We start from the raw sequence: 15747 nt of genomic DNA on the forward strand, positions 1-15747 counted from the left end.
GGGCTGTGAAAACCAGGGGGGCCTGTCGCTGAGGAGCCCCAGCAGCTCCTCTTAAAGGGCCCGGCACGGACTCACTGGGATGTGCTCCCTCTGAGCCCAGCACCAGGCAGCAGCTTGAAAGGACCCGGGACACTCGGGGAGGGACTAACCTGCCTGAGATCTGGGCGAGAGGTGGAGGGGCGGCTTCCTCCCAGACAGAAGGGCTGGCAGAGGCCATGGCTCCTTTGGTGAGTCCTCCCCGCACACAGCCGGCAGGCAGGCGCCATGTTTGAATCGCCAGCACCTGACTCGCACCTTTGGCCCCGCCCCGAGATTCCCAGAGGCCCCCCTCCTCCCCATCTGCAGCTCATCCAGGCCATTTCCAGGGGCTTTTCTATGCTAGTGGCCTCTCCAGCCCCATGCTTAGGACTTTCCTAAAATCTCTCAAACAAGCAGCAGCGGGCCCCATACGGCTTGATAAGCGGCCCCAGGCCTGGCACTAGCGGCAGCTGCATTGGCTCATAGCTTGGCCTCTCCTGGGCACCTCCAAGCCCAGCACAAGTAGCAGCCAACTATAGTTTGCTGTGTAGCTCATGCTGGGTGGCCCTGGGCAAGGCACTGGCAGAGGCTGACTTTGCACCTCGCGGGAGGCCCCAGAGACAGTGCACCTGGTGGTCAGACTCAACCACACTGGATTACAACCCTACCACATCCACGAGTGACACACTCAAGGGGCGCACTTGGTGAACACCAAAGCCCCACTGAAGTAAATCCTGCTCCATAGGGGTGTCTCCAGCTCTTTGGCTGTAGTTGCAGCTGGTCCTCACAGCCATGTGGCCTGGGGGTCAATTCCTCCCAGTGATGCCAACAGCAACCAAGGTTCAACTACAACAGGACAGTGCACACAGCCCACACAGGGAGCACCTAGAAGGCCCAGCTCAGGTGACTGGGGAAGCTGAGCCACTGGACCCTACTACACAAAGCCACTACAGCTACTACACAAAGCCACTCTACAAATTCCAGGAGACATAGCAACTCTACCTAATACATAGAAGCAAACACCTGGAAGCAGCCAAAATGTGGAGGCAAAGAAACATGTCACAAAGGAAAGAACAGAAGAAATCTCTAGAAAAGGAACTAAATGAAATAGAACCAAGCAAGCTACTAGATACAGAGTTCAGAATTATGGTTATAAGGATGCTCAAGCATATTAGTAAGAGTATTATGAAAACAACTGAGACCATCGATGACATAATAAAGTAGCAATTTGAAATGAAGGCTACATGAACTGAAATGAAGAATAATTTACAAGGAATCAACAGTAGAGAATGCTGAGAATCAAATCAGCAATTTGGAACATGAGGAAACAAAAAACACCCAACCAGAAGAGCAAAAAGAAAAAAGAATCCAGAAATATAAAGATAGTATAAGGAGCCTCTGGGACAACTTCAAGTGGCCCAGCATTTGTATTATTGGGTGCCAGGAGGGGAAGAAAGAGAGCAAGAATTGAAAACCTATTTGAAAAAATAATGACAGAAAACTTCCCCTACCTGGGAAAGAAATAGACTTACAAGTCCAGGAAGCACAGAGGGTCCCAAACAAGAGGAACCCAGAGAGGCTCACAGCAAGACAGATCACAATTAAAATGCCAAAGGTTAAAGACAAAGAGAGAATCTTAAAAGCAGCAAGAGAAAAACAGTTAGTTACCTACAAGGGAACACCCATAGGACTGTCAGCTGATTTCTCAACAGAAACTTTGCAGGCCAGAAAGGAGTGGCAAGAAATATGCAAAGTGATGAAAAACATGGAACTACAACCAAGATTAATCTACCCAGCAAAGCTATCATTATAGCTGAAGGTCAGATAAAGAGCTTCACAGACAAGAAAAAGCTAAAGGAGTTCATCACCACCAGACCAGCACTACAGGAAAAGTTGAAGGGTCTTCTTCAAGAAGAAGCTAATGAATAAAAGAATCTGATGAGCTAAATAGACCCAGAGACATTGACTCATGGAACAGACAATCATATTTCAGAGGCAAGAGGGAAAAGGGGTGGGGGATGGGAGGAGATTGACCAAAGAAGTTATATGCATATATGCATAACCCATGGACATAGTCAATAGCAGAGTGAAGGCCTGGGGAGGGGGTGGGAGTGAGGTGAAGGGGGTCAATTGGGGGGGGGGAATGGGACACCAGTAATACTTTCAACAATAAAGATAAGTTTAAAAAAAAGAAATTTAAAAAATTAAAAGACTAAAAAAAAAAGAAAAAGAAATATAGCTTCAAACACTTATATAAGTGGTAGGAATCTTGAGTTCTCTCTTTTTTTTAAAGTATATATCTTTATTGATTTGAGAGAGAGAGGAAGGGAGAGGGAGAGCGAGAAACATTGATGTGAGAGAGAAACATCGAGCCCAAAACCTAGGTGTGTGTCCTAACCTGAAAGTGAACAGGTGACATTTTGGTGTACGGGACAATGCTTAACCAACTGAGCTATACTGGCCAGGGCCCCAGTTCTTTTAATCTAACCCCTGACCCAATGTAGGCATCCCTTTCAAGTGAAGGCACTTCTGCTGCAGTAACATTTCTGATGGGTCTCCAAATCCCATCCCTCCCTCACTCTACCTCATGAGGAAGTGTACAGGAGCTGTTTTTTGAATTTGGGAAAATGAACCAAACAAGCTCAATTCAGTCCCTTCTGAGCTATCTTTCTTGGTACCGGTCTGTCTGTAAGATGCATACATTCTTGCCTACTCACTCCTGCTTACAAGGGCATGATGTTCTCTTATCGGGCATGTGTCTGGCATTGCCAGCTCAATGAGGGCTCCTCCTTCTCCCCCTTCTCTCCCTTCTCTTCTTTCCCCCTGCCCCTCTTCATCATCATTATAATGATACTAATAGCCAACGTTTAGTGACTGCTTGCTACATGCCAAGTATGGCCCTGAGTGCTAATCATGTATCAGCTCACCCAAAGCTGATTTGCCAATCAGTTTCAGCAGTAAAAGAGCTAATCCCTTTTTTCCACTGTTATGACTTCTATGTCAAAATTGTTTCCAAACTCAGAAGGAGAAGAGCAGGTATCATTTATTCCCCCTCCCTAAAATCCCAACACTTTCTCTAACTCCCTGGTTAAGCATCCTACAAGCCTCCCTGAGATTCTCTTCCACAGTCATTTCACAAGTTCCATTGTTAAAGAGCCTCAGGTGGAAAGTTACTGCACATTAAAATCCTCCTTCCTGAAACTTGTCTATTTTCATCCTGGTTCTTTTCTCTGAATGGCCAGACTAATTCTTCTTCCACATGACAATTTTTCAAATATATGAAAATAACTGTCATTTCTATCTGACCTTTGGTTGTGAACAAGTCAATTGAACTCCCAGAGATCATGTCTTCTTCACTAGTTTAAGTGAAATGGTGGGAAAGTGAACCAGATGATCTCTAAGGTCTCCTTTTCCTAAAATTCTATTGTTTCTAAGTCTCCTTTTCTTCAGTTATCTATTATATGACATATGCCCCTTACATGCCCCTCCCCCGTCCTGACTGCACTCCTCCAAACACAATTGGGTTTGTCAATTCTTCTTCAAACTTATTTAAGTATAGTTGGTATACAATATTATATTAGTTTCAGGTGTACAATATAGTGATTCAACATTTATATACCTTACAATGTAATCACCACACTAAGTCTAGTAATCATCTGTCACTGTGCCACGTTATCACTATATTATTGATTATATACCTCGATCTTTTTCACCCGTCCCCTCACACTTCCCCTCTGGCAACCATCCATTGAGAAAGACAAATGCAATATGATTTCACTTATATCTGGAATCTAAAAAACAAACAGACTCATAGGAACAGAGATCAAACTGTCCATGCTTTTTAAAATTTGCTGCTCAAGACTGAACTCTGCTTCAGATGTTAAATATACAAAAACAGACAAGAGTGGAATTATCTTCCATGATATGAGAAATACACAATCTTTTTTGTTTTTAAGTTGGACTTTGGGCACAAAAATGAATCGATAGTATTCCTCAGTTCATGATCATAACTGGTTCATGTTTTATTTTTTTCTTATATTTTCCCCCTTCACAACACATCTCTGTTCTCTTTCTGCTTTTCATTACCATGTCCCTGAATAGACACATGCTCGTCTTTCTCGCGTGTGCCCTTTTAGCCCATTACCTATACATTTATTCTGTGTGTGGGGTGGGTGTTTAAAGGTATGGATGGATATATAGAATTGTTTTCAAGTTACATATATAGACATTCTGCTTCTCGGTGTTGTTGTGTGTTACTCAATATTGTATTTTTTAGATCTTTCCAGGTTGATATTTGTAGCTTTAATTCAAATTTTTTGACTACTCTATACTATTACATCCTACAAGTATCCTACATTTTATTTATCAATTCCTTTGTTGATAAATATTGAAGTTTTTCTAATTCTCTGTCATTACAAACAATGCTATGATGAACAAACCTTCTATCTGTTTTTTCATATCTCTTTTGCTACCCATGTAAGTGATTTCTGAGTAGTTTTCAGGTTGGAGTTGCTGGGGCATAAATTATGCAAATATTCAACTCTGTGAATGATTTGTACTCCCACTGGCAGTACATTAGAATTTATTTTTTCCCCTTCCTCAAGAGCACTTGATATTATCTGATATTTTTGACAATTCAAGTATGTGGCATAGCACAGTTGTTATAATTTTCATTTCTCTTTTTCCTAATGAGGGATATTGCATATCTCCAGATGTTTATTTGCTATTCCAGTTTCCACTTTTTATGAATTGCATATGCATATTATTGACTCATTTCCCACTAGATAATCTGTTTGTTCTTGGTAATATGCAGGGTTTTTCTATATATTTGGGATATTAAGTCTCTTTGGAATATGTTTCAATCTTTGAAGTACTACACAGTTTTATTACTGTGTAGAATGCTGATATCTTCCATAAAGTATTTTTTTCTTCTGTTTTTTTAATCTTTTTGTTGTTGTTCAAAATATTACAGCTGTGCCCTTTTTTCCCCATTGAACCCTTTCGCCCTACACCCACTCCCCTCCCCAGTTCTTCACCACCCTATTTTCTGTGTCCTTGGGTTATACATATATGCATACATGCATATAAATCCTTTGGTTAATCTCTCCCCTCCCACCCACCCACCCTCACCTTCCCTCTCAGATTTGTCAGTCTGATCATACTTCCATGTCACTGAATCTATTTTGTTTATTAGTCTATTAAGTTCTTTAGATTCCACATACAAGTGGGGTCATAAGATATTTGTCTTTCTCTGCCTGGCTTATTTCACTTAGCATAATATTCTCCAGGTTCATCCATACTGTCCCAAAGAGTATGGGATCCTTTTTCTTTACAGCTGCATAGTATTCCATGGTGTAAATATGCCACAGCTTTTTTATCCACTCATCTACTGATGGGCACTTGGGCTGTTTCCAGATCTTAGCTATTGTAAATTGTGCTGCTATGAACATAGGAGTGCATAGATTCTTTCTGATTAGTGTTTCGGGATTCTTAGCATATATTCCTAGAAGTGGGGTCACTGGATCAAAAGGCAGTTCCGATTTTAATTTTTTGAGGAAACTCCATACTGTTTCCATAGTGGCTGCACCAGTCTGCATTCCCACCAGCAGTGTACTAGGGCTCCCCTTTCCCTACATCCTCGCCAGCACATGTCATTTGTTGATTTGTTGATGGAGCCATTCTGACAGGTGTGAGGTGATTTTAATTGTGGTTTTAATTTGTGTCTCTCTCTGATTAGTGACCTTGAGCACTTTTTCATAAGTCTCTTGGTCCTCTGTGTGTCCTCTTTGGAGAAGTGTCTATTTAGGTCCTTTGCACATTTTTTAATTGGATTGTTTGTCTTCCTCTTGTTGAGTTCTATGAGTTCTTTGTACACTTTGGAAATTAGCCCCTTATCAGATACATACTTGGAAAATATGTTCTCCTAGACAGTGGTTCTTTTTTTGTATTTTGAGACTGATTTCTTTTGCTGTGCAGAAGCTTCTTAGTCTGATGTGCTCCTATTTATTTTTTCTTTTGTTTCTCTTGCCCTAGGAGATGTATTGGTGAAAATTCCACTACATGAGATGTCTGTGACTTTACTACTTGTTTTCTTCCAGGATTTTTATGGTTTCTTGACTTACATTTAAGTCTTTTATCCATTTGGAGTTTATTCTTGTGTATGATGAAATTTGGTGGCCTAGTTTCATTTTTTGCATGTACCTGTCCAATTTTCCCAGCACCATTTATTGAAGAGACTGTCTTTCCTCCATTGTATGCTCTTGCCTCCTTTTTTCAAATATTAATTGATCATAATGGCATGGTTCTGTTTCTGGGGTTTCTGTTCTGTTCCATTGATCTATATGTCTGTTGTTGTACCAATACCAGGCTGTTTTGATTACAATGGATTTGTTGTATAGTTTTATACCCAGTAAAATGATCCCTCCCACTCTGTTCTTTCTCAAGATGGCTGCGGCTATTCAGAGTCTTTTTTGGTTCCATATAAATTTTTGGAATATGGTTCTAGATCTGTGAAATATGCTGTTGGTATTTTAATAGGAATTGCATTGAATCTGTAGATTGCTTCCGGTAGTATGGACATTTTAATGATATTAATTCTTCCAATCCATGAACATGATATATTCTTCCACTTGTTTATATCTTCCTCTATTTCTTTTTTCAGTGTCCTGTAGTTTTCCAAGTACAGGTCTTTTACATCCTTGGTTAAGTTTATTCCTAGGGCCCAGCCCGGCATGGCTCAGTGGTTAAGCGTCAACCTAGGATCCAGGCGACGACGGTTCGATTCTTGGTCAGGGCACATGCCCGGGTTGCGGGCTGCAGCCGATCAATGACTCTCTCATCATTGATGTTTCTAGCTCTCTCCCTTCCTCTCTCTGAAATCAATAAAGATATATTTAAATAAATTTTAAAAAGTTTATTCCTAGGTATATATATTTTTTTTATTTGCAATGGTAAATGGTATTTTATTTTTTAGTTTCTCTTTCTGAGACATCATTGTTGGTCATCAATTTCCAGATGTTAATTTTGTATCCAGCTACCTTGTCAAATTCATTTATCAAATCTAGTAGTACTTTGGTAGAGTCTTTAGGGCTTTCTATGTACAATATCATGTCATCTGCAAATAATGACAGTTTTACTTCTTCCTTTGCAATTTGGATACCTTTTATATTTTCTTCCAGTCTGATTTCTGTGGCAAGGACTTCCAGTACTATGTTGAATAAGAGTGGTGAAAGTGGACATCCCTGTCTTGTTCCTGTTTTTAAGGAAAATTGTTTTAGCCAGGCCGGGCTTGGCTCAGCGGTTGAGCATCGACCTAGGATCCAAGTGATCAGGGTTCGATTCCTGGTCAAGGCACATGCCCATGTTGCGGGCTGCAGCCAATCAATGACTCTCTCATCATTGATTTTTCTATATCTCTCTCTCCCTCTCCCTTCCTTTCTCTGAAATCAATAAAGATATGTTTATAAATAAATAAATAAATAAATAAATAAATAAATAAATAAATAAATAAATAAATAAATGAAATGGTCTTAGTTTTTGACCGTTGAGTATGATGGTGGCTGTAGGATTGTCATATATGGCCTTATTATGTTGAGGTATGTCCCCTCTATTCCCACTTTGCTGAGAGTTTTTATCAAAAATGGGTGAATTTTGTTGAATGCTTTTTCTGCATCTATTGATATGACATGCGATTTTTGTCTTTCATTTTGTTTCTGTGATGTGTTACATTTATTAATTTGCGAATGTTATACTAGCCTTTATTCTGCATCCCCAGAATAAACCTCACCTGGTTGTGGTGTATGATCTTTTTAATGTATTGCTGGATCCGGTTTGCTAGTATTTTAGTGAGGATTTTGGTATCTATGTTCATCAGGGATATTGGCCTGTAATTTTTTCTTTGTAGTGTCTTTATCTGGTTTTGAGATTAGGATGATGCTGGCCTCATAAAAGGAGCTTGGGAATTTTCTCTCCTCTTGAATTTTCTGGAATAGTTTGAGGAGAATAGGTGTTAATTCTTCTTTGAATGTTTGGTAAAACTTGCCTATAAATCCATCCGATCCAGGACTTTTGTTTCCTGGCAGTATTTTTATTATTGCTTCAATTTCATTTGTCGTTATCAGCCTATTCAGGTTTTATGATTTTTCCTGATTCAGCTTTGGAAGACTGTATGCTTCTAAGAATTTGTCCATTTCACCCAGGTTGTCCAGTTTGTTGGCATATATTTGCTCATAGTATTTTCTTATGATCCTTTGTATTTCTGTTGGGTTGGTTGTTATATCGCCTCTTTCACTTCTGATTTTATTTATTTGGGTCCTCTCTCTTTTTTTCTTAGTGAGTCTGGCTAAAGGTGCATCAATCTTATTTATTTTTCAAACAAAAAGCTCTTGGTTTCATTAATTTTTTTTTTTTTTGGTGCTTTTTTTTTTTTTGTCATTAATTTCTGCTCTGATCTTTATTATTTTCTTCCATCTGCTCATTCTGGGCTTTTCTTGCTGTTCTCTTTCTAATTCTTTTAGTTGTGTGAGATGGTTTAGTAGAGCTTTTTCCTGTTTCTTGAGGTATGCCTGTACTGCTATGAACTTCCCCCTCAGGAATCCTTTTCTGTGTCCAATAGATTTTAGGGTGTTGTCTGTTCATTTTGGGGTTTTTCCAAGAAGTGTTTGTTTTCCCCCCCTGATCTTATTGGTAAGCCATTCATTGTTTAATAACATGCTATTTAGCCTCCATGTGTTAGAATGTTTTTGTGTTTTTTTATAGAGGTTGATTTCTAGTTTCATGGCACTGTGATCCAAGAAGATGCTTGATATGATATCAATCTTCTTGAATTTGTAGAGGCTTGCCTTGTACCCTAACATGTGGTCTATTTTTGAGACTGTTCCATGTGCACTTGAGAAAAATGTGTATTCTGCTGCTTTGGGGTGAAATGTTCTATAAATGTCAATTAAATCCATTAGCTATAGTGTGTCACTTAAGGTCTGTGTTTCCCTATTGATTTTTTGTTTTGATGATCTGTCCAATGCTGACAGTAGGGTGTTCAAGTCCCCCACTATGATTGTGCTGCTGTCAATCTCCCCCTTAAAGTCCACCAAGAAATTTCTTATATATTTAGGTGCTCCTATATTGGGTGCATATATAAGAGTTATATCCTCCTGTTGGATTGATCCCTTTAGTATTATGTAGTGACCATCTTTGTCTCTTGGTATGGTCTTTATTTTGAAGTCTATTTTGTCAGAAATAAGTATTGCCGCTCCAGCTTTTTTCCCCTTTCCATTTGCATGGACTATTTTTTCCATCCCTTCACTTTTAGCCTGATGAATCTTTTGCTCTCCTTTGGGTCTCTTGTAGACAGCATATATTTGGGTCCTGTTTTCTTATCCATTCAGCTACACTATATCTTTTGATTGGACCATTTATTCCATTTACATTTAAGGTTACTATTGATATCAACTTATTTAATGCCATTTTCCCCCTTAATGCTGATGTACCTTTTCCTCACTATTCTTTTTCTTAGAGCAGTCCTTTTAACATTTCTTGCAATGCTGGTTTGGTGGTACTGAACTCCTTTAGCCTTTTTTTTTTTTTTTTGTCTGGGAAGCTCTTTATTTCACCTTCAATTTTAAATGCTAGCCTTGCTGAATAAAGCAATCTTGGTTGCATGTTCTTGCTTTTCATTACTTTGAGAACTTCATGCCACTCCCTTCTGGCCTGAAGAGTTTCTGTTGAGAGATCCGATGTCAGCCTTATGGGGGTTCCCTTGTAGGTCACTGCTTGTCTCTCTCTTGTAGCCCTTAATATTCTCTCTTTGTCCTCGACATTTGCCATTTTAATTATGATGTGTCTTGGAGTGGGTCTCTTTGGGTCCTTCTTGTTTGGAACCCTCTGTGCTTCCTGAACTTGTGTGGCTTTCTCCCTTGCCAGTGTGGGGAAGTTTTCTGTCATTATTTCCTACACCAAATTCTCTATCCCTTGCTCTTTTTCGTCCCCCTCAGCACTCCTATAATATGAATGTTGTTTCGCTTTATGTTGCCCCAAAGCTCCCTTAGACTGTCCTCATGCTTTTTAAGTGTTCTTTTGTTTGTTTTTTGTGGGTTGTTTTGCTGCTCTGATTGAGTGGTGTTTTCTATCTTATCTTCTAAGTCATTTATTCTATCCTATGCTTCATTAAGCCAGCTTTTAATTCCTTCCAGCATATTCTTGATATCAGATGTAGTATGGTTTATTTCTGGTGATTCTTGTTTATAATATGTATCTTTTTTAATGTTTTCACTAAGTTCCTCGACCTTACCATCAAGTGCCTTGTTTTTCTCATTAATTTCCTTGAGCATCTTTATAATCATAACTCTGAACTCTATTTCTGATAATTTGCTTAACACCATCTCATCAAGGTCTTTTTCTGGCGATTTTTCCTTTTCTTTAATTTGGGGGTTGTTTCTTTGTCTCCCCATTTTGGTGGCTCTTAGTGTTTGTATCTATATATTAGATATATTTGCTGTCTCCCAGTCTTGTGGGGTGGGATTTTGTAGTGTGAGTCCAGTGGAGCCCAGAGGTGTGTCTTCCTTATACTTCTGAGCTCTTTGCTCTAGGTGTACCCCTTTTGTGGGTGTCCTTTTTGTGGGTTCTTTGGGCTCTTCAATTGTGGTTGGGTCTAGATTGTTGTTGACCTGCCCTTCAGAGGACTCTCCTCTTAGGTTTGCTAACTGTGTGTATCAGCCTAAACCACAACATGCGAGCTATTGTATGGGTGCTGACAAGGCTGGACAATACACAATTAAACTTCCAGGAAACAAGGGGTATCTTACAAAATATCTTGACAATCACAATGAAAACAACCCAAGTGAAAATAGAACTGAGAGTGTGAAGGGAGAACACAAATGCTAAAGCAAAAAAAAAAAAAAAAAAAGGAAAGAAAAATGAAGCTAGAGAGAGAAAAGTGTATTATTGCTAATAGTAATGAAAATTGAAAATATAATAATAAACTAAAATAAAATGTAAAAAATAGAGAAGCTACTGGGAGATAAAAGGGACAGAGAAAAGATTCTGAAAGAAGGGTGAGAAAAAAATTAAGGATAGAGCATAGGAATCAGATAATAGTTGAAAATGAAAAAATAAAAATACAATAAGGAGACAAACAGAAACTAACAATCAAACAAAAAGACAGGAAGACAGAAGGGAGAAAAAGAGAAGAAATAAAGAAAGAGAAAATTTATGCCTATGGATTGAGGAGAGAGAGTGAGAGAGAGATAAAGCCAGGGCAGAGGGAGACTCCAGTAAAAGATCAGGGGGAAACTATAGAGAACAGCAGTAAACTTCTTGGTTATAATGATAATGTCCTAGCAATTAAGCAGAGAATATCAAGAAAATCTTGGTAGTAGAATAAAAGATAAAATAAAACACAGCAAAAATCCAAAACAAAACAAAAAACAAGCAAAGCAAAACAAAATTCTTTAAAAATAATAATTTTAAAATTTTTTTAAATTATAAAATTTAAAAAGAAAAAATTTTTTTCTATCTCTTTTTCCTAAGGGAAAAAAAAGGCAACCATGTGAGTTTCATCTGGACAGCTTATGTGGTCTGTGGTTCACAGTTTTGTATGCTGATTTCTGTTTTCCTGGGAGGTGCTTGTGTATCAGCCAATGTGAGGAGCCGTCTAGGTTTGGCTCTGGTGTCCTTAGGTAGATGGTTGATCTGAGGCTCTCCATGGACCACATCCTCTGGTCAGCTATTTTGCAACCTTGTAGTTGCCTGGTCTTGCTCCAGAGTCTTCTGTAGAGTCTTTAGGGTGCAGGGTGGCTAGTGTAGCCCAGGGTATCACTTCCCTTAGAGGTGTCACTGTCAGGCGCTCACTCTGCAGGAGTCTCTGCTCCACCGCCAGCTCCTCATTCCCTACCCTGTCCTCTGATTCTAGTTCCCCAGGCTCTGATCTACTGCAGCTTCAGATTGATTTCAGCCTATTGCCTCTTCTGTATGGGCTATTTCAGCAGTCTGGGCCTAGTGGTTTTGATTAAAGAACATTCCAGTGAGCCCTTTGCCTGCCCAGCCCCTAGCAGGGGTTTTCACATTTCCTCCAGTTCCCCAACAACAGTCCCTGAGAGTCTTGTTCTTGTAATGTCCTCCTGTGAGCTGCTCTCCCTTCCCCCTCAGGACTGTGCCCTGCCGGGTGTCTGGGGCCTCAGTGAGCTGGGTCCGCCCCTTCCTGTTGGGGGCGGTGCTCCCGGCTGCTGGAGAGGCCGACGGGCTCCACCCCTCCCTGCTCAGCTCTGGTTGGCTGGTTGCACCAGGCCCACCCCTCAGACCGTCCACTGTGCAGACCCCAGTCCCAGCCTCCACTGGTCTGTCCCCCAGTGCATGCTGGGAAGGTGGGGGCCAGTTCAGTGAGCCGACTCACAAACGCACAAAGCAACACACAGGCAGAGAGTCCACCCTGCGAGGTCCAGTGGCCTGTGCACCAAGCACCCAGCGGGAGGGGACCCAAAGTCAGCTCCATGCAGCTCCCCACACCGCTGGTCTCAGCAAAGCTGGAGCGGCTCCATGCACCACCACGGTGCCCCTCAGGGCTGGTCACAGATCCCAGCCTCTCCACACTGGGAGCTCAGGGTGGGAGGGCTCCCTCAGGGCTGGTCACCGATCCCAGCCCCTCCCCACCAGCAGCTCAGGGCCTGGAGGAAAATTCCCTCCCACAGTTAGCTCCAGGCCCTCTCCGGCAGTGGGAGGGCTCCTCCCCTCCCCCTCACCACACAGATCAAATGCTTTCTGGGGCTCAACCCAATGCCTTACAGGGGGGCAGAGGGTCCCTGTGTGCTCCCGCTCAGTGCAGTCCTCTGGTCCCTCAGTACGCGGGTGCCACACACCCTGGGACAGCCTTCCCTATGGTCAGCACCCTGAGCATTAGATGCTGGCCGAAGCCACCACTAGAGGCTTTGTTTCCCAGGAAGGCCCCGGCCGCCATTAGAGGCTTTGTTTCCCAGGAAGGCGCCGCCCGCCATTAGAGGCTTTGTTTCCCAGGAAGGCCCCGGCCGCCATTAGAGGCTTTGTTTCCCAGGAAGGCGCCGCCCGCCATTAGAGGCTTTGTTTCCCAGGAAGGCCCCGGCCGCCATTGGAGGTTTTGTTTCCCAGGAAGGCGCCGGCCGCCATTGGAGGCTTTGTTTCCCAGGAAAGTGCCGTCCCCTCCTGGTGGGCACCCCGCTCCGCTGGACCCCTCTGCCCTGTGCGCGGGGCGCTCCTTCCCCTCGTCGCTCCGGGTGTGGGGTCCCCGCTTTTGGAGGCCGTCCGTGCTCCTGAGGGGAGGGAGCTTTGCAGCCTCCAGGCCTCGGGGCTCGGAGCCCAGCACAGGCTTCAAGGGGGATCCCCCTTCCTGCGCCCCCTCTCTTACCGGACTCTATGGTGTTTCTTCAGTGCTCCCCACTCGCACTGCCTCCACTCTGGTTCCTCTGTTTTCTCCCAGCTGGTTACGTAGGATTTTAGGAGGAAATCGAGTCCATGGCCGGGAGCGGGGCCGCCATCTTCCCGCTCTGTCGACTTTTCTTATTTCTGAGGTAAGTTTATCACGATGAACTCCCCTTTTAGAACTGCCTTTGCTGCATCCCACAAATTTGGTATGTTATATTTCCATATTCATTTATCTCAAGGTATTTTTAAATTTCTGTTTGGGGATATTCTTTGGCCTGTTGACTGTTCAGTAGCATGTTTAATCTCCACATATTTGTGAATTTTCCAGTTTTCTTTGTGTCATTTCTAGTTTTTCATACCATTGTGGTTGGAAAAGGTGCTTGGTATGATTTAAGTCTTTTTAAATTTATTAAGACTTGTTTTGTGGCCTCACATATGATCTATCCTGTAAAATGTCCCATGTGTGCTTAAGAATATGTACTGTATTGCTTTTGAATAGAATGTGCTGTATATACCTGTTAAGTTCATCTCATTTAAGGCTAATGTTTCCTTATTGATTTTCTGTCTGCATGATCTATATCTATTGATGGGGGGGGTATTAAAGTTCCCTATTATTGTATTACTGGCTATTTCTCCCTTTAGGTCTGCTAATATTTGCTTTATATATTTGAGTGCATAAATAATTGCAGATGTTATATCCTGTTGTTGGATTGACCCCTCTGTCATGTAATTTGATGTAAAGGCACACACAGACTAAAAGTGAAGGGATGGAAAAAGATATTCCACTCAAATGGAAACCAAAAGAAAGCTGGAGCAGCTATAATTAGACAGATTTGATTCTAAAATAAAGAATAGTATATATTCACATATAATATTTTTTTTTTGTTTTGCTTTGCTTTATTTATTTCCCTGAGAATTTAATCCCTTCCCTCTGCCTAGCAGTTTGAGTGACAGCTAATCATTAACGTTTCTCTTAGAATTAAATTGAGCTGAGATACGATCATAGCTTTAATTAGATTGAGTTCACCTGTAATCAGTCAAACCCCCAACCTCCTTCATCACCACTGCCCCTTAAATCTTATCAATAGTTAAGGTGGAAAGAGGTTAGGCTGTAGTTTCAATATTTTTTGTTTACTTTTATATTAAAACTCTAGAATTCAACTATAATGAAATATGTGGTACCATACAATTTGTTTCTGCTGTCTAGTTTCTTCCTAGTGCCACTTTCTCAGCAAAATTCTGGAAAGAATGAGAATTGTTGGGCAAGCAGTTTGTCTTTTTGCTTCAGAAACTTCTAGATCCCAGCCCGTCTTGCCTGCCCATGCTATTACCTAAGTTTCACCAACTCTGTCCTTCTCAAGGTCTCTGTTTATGGCAGCCTCTCTCTTCTATTGGTGTGCACCCCAGAACAGGATCCTGCCCCAGGTCTGGAGCTATTTGGCTCCCTGCTCATCTACAAAGGACACATTTCTCTCTGGAATTTAGTTCAAGGGATTTTTTGCATATGCCATTCATTGCATATTCCATAGATAAGTATGACTTTTATTTTCTGTTTTCTTATTGTTACCACAGGAGAACTTTCACATCCTTCTACATTATATCAAAAGAAGTCTCAAAACCTAGTACCTTCTTGATGAGCAGTACATATAAGCCCAAAAGACAGAGACAAGACACTGATCTAGGCTCAACAGGAGAGAAATCCTTGAGTAAGATACCAACCTAAGATTTCTAAAGACTTAGACATGAGACCAAGAAAGAGTTTCAAATAGCAAGAGAAGAAGGAACATTATTCCTACAGAGAAAAGAGGAAGAAAGAGAAGACAAAGTTAAGTTTTCAGCAGCTCCTGGCACCTTTATAGTCTTTCTTCTTTCTTCCTTCTCTGTGAAACTAATACATGGTAAATGTGTGTGTTTTTCACATGTAGTAATTACATATTTTAGGAAGACGTGCTTGCTAAGAATGTGAAAGTAATATGGTTTAATCTTGTGAAATGAAGTAATTAATATGGGTAATTCCATTTTTATTTTCAATTCTTCTTTGGTCCCAAGTAGCTGCCTGTTCACTATACCTACATAAAGGTTCTCGACTATGCTATACTGAACAATTATATATTTGGAGAATGATGAGCGGGATTGTACAGTATATGACCCCAGAGGTTCAGGTTGCCTAGAAATGAGCTATCTGGCTGAGGACTCCTCTCAGTGGTAAAGGATGTACCTAATCTTATTCCCCCCAGGTCTCAGGAGCTGAGTCCTCAGCTTCCCCAGAACTCCTCCAAAACAGCTGGATTCCAGTTAAAATTGCTTGGCTTTGGGACCCAAATATTTATACCTATTACCACC

At 41.2% G+C, this 15747-nt stretch overlaps 1 protein-coding gene across 1 annotated transcript in view; it reads left to right on the top strand.

Moving 5' to 3' along the window:
• The first annotated feature begins 13330 nt into the window (after positions 1–13330).
• Positions 13331–15747, top strand: part of LOC107539023 (T-lymphocyte surface antigen Ly-9) — a 75715-nt gene continuing 73298 nt past the window's right edge. Inside the window, exon 1 of the mRNA XM_087828202.1 lies at positions 13331–13550. The gene's annotated coding sequence lies outside the window, so the exon portion shown is untranslated. The remainder of the gene's footprint in view (positions 13551–15747) is intronic.

Source organism: Miniopterus natalensis, chromosome 19 (genome assembly GCF_054644295.1).
Source record: "Miniopterus natalensis isolate mMinNat1 chromosome 19, mMinNat1.hap1, whole genome shotgun sequence".
Classification (NCBI taxonomy): domain Eukaryota; kingdom Metazoa; phylum Chordata; class Mammalia; order Chiroptera; family Miniopteridae; genus Miniopterus; species Miniopterus natalensis.